At 42.8% G+C, this 5,532-nt stretch overlaps 1 pseudogene; it reads right to left on the minus strand.

Annotated features, from left to right (window-relative positions):
* Positions 1 to 4,517: 4,517 nt before the first annotated feature.
* On the minus strand, positions 4,518 to 5,111 carry LOC150054717 (cytochrome c, somatic pseudogene; annotated as a pseudogene).
* Between the last annotated feature and the right edge of the window lie 421 nt (positions 5,112 to 5,532).

Below are 5,532 nucleotides of genomic sequence, written 5' to 3' on the forward strand. Positions count from 1 at the left end.
GTCCTTTGCCATACAGAAGCTCTGCAGTTTAATGCAGTCCCACTTATCCAGCCTTTCTCTGATTTGTTGTGATTCTTGGTCCTTATTAAGAAAGTTTCTACCTGTGCCAAGGAGGCCTAGTGTGTCTCCTATTCCTGAAGTGATCTTTATAAGCAACACATCTGACAGTATCTCTCATCTATCTGAAACCTCCATGTTGCTCTTAGGATAACATTTTAGAACACACCCTGTACCTCCCAGTGCCATGATGCATTTCCTAATTGTACTCTTTTTCAGCTACATGGCTCCTTAAAAGACCCCAGCTCCTTTCTCGGTTCAAGGCCTTTGCACATTCTATTTCTTCTGCTGGAAAAGCCCTTTCTCAAGCCAGGCGCCAGTGGCTCACACCTATAATCCTAGCTACTCAGGAGGCTGAGATCTAAGAATTTCTACTCAAAGCCTCCTTGGGCAGGAAAGTCTATGCAATTCTTACCTCCAATTAACCAGCAGAAAACCAGAAGTAGCTCTGTAGCTCAAAATGGTAGAGTGCTAGCCTTGAGTAAAATAGCCCAGGCACAGTGCCCAAGCCTTGAATTCAAGCTCTACAACCAATTTTTCAAAAAAGTCATCTTTTGCCAAGTTAGGTACTGATCTGGCACATCTGTTTTTTTTTCTGCAAATAATCCTTAACCCTTGCAGTACTTAAGGTTTTAACTAGATATAAATGGGAGTAGTTGATTGACATTTGTCTTCTAACTGGACCATAAGTACCCAGATGGCAAGCAGTGACCTTTACCTGTTCTTCTCAACACTGGATCCCACATACCTACTCAGCATCACTGCCTCTGGGAAGTGTCTCTAACTCTTCGCCTTGTCAATCCATGAACCAGCATAGACGTCTACCATGACATTTTCTGGGTCACCATTGGTGATCTGCCTATATATCCATCTCACCACTACTTTGTGGATCCCCAAGGAGCAAGTACCCTATCTTTTGGCACGGTACCCAGCTTGTGAATAACCAGGTGAATGAGTGAATGAACAGTTGGACAACTCTATGACTGCTCCCTGAGCTTGGGTTTTATCTCACATAAACCAAGAAGTAGCACTTGGTAATTTTGTGTGTCAGTGCTCCAGCACCATGGCTTCAGCTATGCAGAGCCATGCCCCGGCCCTGCCTCATCTCTCAGATCATCCCCTGTGCCTTTGACTGTTGCCTTGGCAATCAACAAATCTAGCTACACTTGGTTCCTCTATTTCATTATGCAAAGAGGGCCTCACACCCCTGGGCTTTCTATAGATTATGCAAACACACCATTTTAATATCACCTTCCTCTTTGACTCGTGGTTTGGTTAGTTGTTTTTTCTTTTTTCATATCTGTGGGGGAGCAATGTTTGTTTTTCAAATCACTAAGACATAGTTAAAAGATCTAAAAGGAAGAAGACTGACCTAGCAGAATAAAACAAGACTCGGGGCCATGGAAAAGAATAGACCATCTGAGGACTTCACGTAGTATGGACTTATATCCTTCCCAGAATGGAGACACTGACTCCATGCATCCATTTGGCCAGGTTAGAGGCCTTCATCCTGAAGTTTCTTCTGCCCAGAGCAGGTCTTGCTCTTCTCTGGAGCCTCAGCAGGATCTGGGCAGGCACTGGCACATCCCTTCAAGGACAGACTCTGTGGAAGCCTCCGCTGAGAGGACCTGGTCAGGGAAGGAAGCCAGAATCCTGCTCTGCACAACGCTGCTCTCCCAATATCTGCCCACAGGCCTCTTGAGGGCTGGGAGTGCAGCCCAGATACCATGGGAGGTCTCCTGAAGAGAAAGGAAGGTGGAAGAAAGAAAGGGAAGGGAGGGAGAAAGGAAAAGAGAAAAGGAAGGAAAAGAGGGAAAGAAGGAAGGAAGGAAAAGAAAGAAGAGAAGGAGGGAGGAAGGCAAGAAAGGAGGGAAGAGGAGAGGGAGAAAGGAAGGGAGGAAAGAGGGGGACAAGGAAGGGATGAAAGGAAGGAGAGGAGGAGGGAGGCAACAGGAGAACTCCAAATAAGCAGCCATGCTTATATTGAGGCCGTCTGGAAGTGGGCTCCTAGGAAAGTCAGTCCACTCAGCCCTTTTTTATTTCTATGGGCCAGACATGGAGTTAAGGCTGGGTTTGACTATGCATAGATCATTATTCATAAGCATGAAGCGCTCACAGGAAGTGGATGTCTTGAAGTCAATAGCGCCTGTGATAGAATTTGACAGGCACTACCCTAGATGCATGTACAGGATGGGGAAGAAGCCTCTGACTCATGTTTAGAACTTGGGGGAAGAGGTGATACTTGTCCTCCATTGTGAGACATGGCACACACAAGACATGATGAGGTGGCAGGAACCAAGATGGTAGTGCCAGATGGTGGGGAGGAGCATGGCAAGATCTCCATTTAGTAGCTATTAGGAGTGACCAGAGCAAAGGCTGTGGGTGGGATTCAGGCTTCGGATTTTTATGGCTGGGGACTGGCTCTGACATTCATCCCCAGGATTCCAGGAGAGCGACCTTGGCACCTTTCTGTGAATGATGGTGAGAGTTATCAATGCAAGGGTTAAGACCTACAAGACATTAGGACAGAAAGCTATGAGAAAGTAGAGCATGGACACTAGTGCCTCTGACCACACATCCAGTTTTTCTTTAGCATCTCCCTGGCTGAGAAGACATCCCTCACCTTCTGAGGGCCAGGGCTGGCGATGATGTGTCCATCTGAGTACCACCTTGTCAAGTCCAGGAAAGACTTGATTGATCACACCAGTAGATGTCACCCAGGGACACTGGTGACAGAGCTCAATCTCCATTACATTTGATTCAAGTTTTTTTTTTTTTAATTCAGGGAATTAAATTGAAAATGAAGGCTGGGGAATGTGGCTTAGTGTTAGAATAATTGCCTTGCATGCAGGAAGCCCTGGATTTGATTCCTCAGTACCACATACACAGAAAAAGCTGGAAGTGGTGCTGTGGCTCAAGTGGTAGAATACAATAAGAAAAAAGAAGCTCAGGAACAGTACCCAGGCCCTGAGTTCAAGCCCCAGGACTGCAAAAAAAAAAAAGAAAAAGAAAAAAGAAAAGAAAAGAAAGCATTGGTGGCTCACGCCTGTAATCATAGCTTCTCAGGAGGCTGAGATCTGAGGATGGAGTTTCAAAAACCAGCCTGCGCAGGAAAGCTCATGAGACTCTTGGATTGTGCACTGCGAATTTTCCTCTATCCTTTTTTTTTTAATAGCTCTACTGGAGTTAATATTATCTTCTTTATTCAGCTCTTATGTGTGTTACTAATCACTAGTTCTCATTTGTCCTAGTTGTGTAAATTTCCTTTTAATATTTTCAAACATAATCTTTCTCTGCTATCTTTTTGAATACATCTTTCCTGAAGTCTATTCCAGCTGAACAGGCAGCTTCCTGTGCCTGGAACAATACTCTCTAGCCGCCTGGGATTATTTTTGGCTTGTGCTTCTTGGTGCCTGCCTCTTATGTTGGCGTCTCTGATTCCTTGATCATATGATCAAGATGGTATGGTCTTACTTTTTTGCATATATTTTTATTGTAATTAATAGAAAGGTTACGTTATAGTCATCAGCTAGAAGGTGCATTACTTCACATACATTGATACACTTTCTCTTGTCTTGGTCCCCATTTCCCTCCCCTCACCCCTGCCCCTCATCTTGTTTTCCTCCCTTCTTTATCCAACTTCAAATAACCAAATACACATATATACAATATATCGGCTAACCAGGTGAGATACTGTAACAATACGAGATAACCAAGGGACAGCAAAAGAGATGAGAGATAACATAGTACGTTAAAGACAACAATCACTCATTATATGGCTTTTTGATCTTACTCTTTCTAGGTTTTCTTCCTTGTTTTCTGGTTTTCGTGGAGCATATCTTTTAACAGCTTCCCTGGGAGGGAGAGAAAAGGCTGTACCTTTTCCAAAACTCTACATGTCTCAGAAGGTTAGAATCCTTTCTCACACTTTTTTTTAAGTTAAATATTCTTTATGTGACATTTATAAATAAGCCACACTAAAATGCCTTTTAATAAGTAAAAGGCAGATTTCAGAAACGGGGAATTATAATTAAATTGGTATAGTCAAGACCAAAAATATAGACATTGCCTCATCTTCAATCATTGCCTCTAACAGGCTAATGATCACATATTCAAACAGGTTGATTTTTCTTGATGCTGAAACAGGGAAGGGATTTTGCCAGTATTTAAAGATGTTCTCATAATTAGCTATATAAATCTGACTAGAAAACCAATCTTTGACACAGGTGGAGAAGGTATTAATCCATATTCTGCTGAAAAATTGAACATTAGTAAGTCCAATCATATCACAGAACGGGGGTTTGGGGGAGGGAATCTTTTAAAGATCATATTCACTTAACCACAAGCCAGTTTTACGTAAATTGGGACTGTCCAAAAATATTCTGTCAGCCATTCATGGTTTGAAATCTGATTATCAAAGATCAATTGAATTATGGTACACATTAAAAAGCCATGAGACATTTGTTTTGCAATAAATAGATAAAGCAGTGTTATAACTCATTTATAGCTTTTTTGAGGTAAGCTATCAAATCTGCCCTTTCTCCCTTCTTCTTGATGCCAGCGGAGATCATTTTTGTTGCAGGGATGTACTTTTTGGGATTCTCCAGGGACTCCATCAGTGTGTCCTCTCCCCAGGTGATGCCTTTGTTCTTGTTGGCATCTGTGTAAGAGAACCCAGCTGCTTAGCCTGTCTTCCGACCAAACAGACCATGGAGGTTAGGCCCAGTCTGTGCTTGCCTCCCTTTTCAATGGTGTGGCACTGGGCACACTTCTGAACAAAAATCTTCTTGCCTTTTTCAACATCACCCATTTTAAATTCACTCTCTCGCCGCTACCACAAGGAGGACACCGGATAGGACGGCAGACGTCCCGCCCTCTCACACTTTTTTTTTTTTTTTTTTGGTGGTAGTTTGGAATGGAATTTGAGTTAGGAAATACTTTCCCCTCAGAAGGCATTGTTCCACTGATTTCCCGTTTCCAGGTGTGATGAGGCCAATCTGTGCCTGAACCAGTTTACAAATTAAAAAAAAAGTCTTATGAATAAGTTTAAATTTTTTCCCTCTGGTCTGTTAGACTGTCTCTTTGTCTCGTGTTTTGCAGTTTCATGGTGATGTGTAATTTAGTGGAAGCTTATAGACATAGGTTGAGGACTTGTGTAATGTAGTTTATCTCATTAAATGCTCCAAGATAGTGATCTAGAAGTCCTTAGACAGCTGTGGGAGGGGTGGGAGACAAAATATTGATGGGTTGGTAGTCTTCACATGTAAGTGACATCTGAGGGACAGCATTACAGAGTCCAAGTGCTGTGTGTGTATGTGTGTGTATGTACATGTGTGTGTGCCAGTTACCAGTTCTGAGGCTTGAACTCAGGGTCTGGGCACTATCCCTTTTTGTTTGTTTTGTTTTTGTTTTTTGCTCAAGGTTAATCACAGCTCCTTTTGGTGACTAACAGTCTCAAAAGACTTTCTTGGGGGA

Source organism: Megascapheus bottae, chromosome 14 (assembly GCF_031878675.1).
Source record: "Megascapheus bottae isolate mThoBot1 chromosome 14, mThoBot2.hap1, whole genome shotgun sequence".
Lineage (NCBI taxonomy): Eukaryota > Metazoa > Chordata > Mammalia > Rodentia > Geomyidae > Megascapheus > Megascapheus bottae.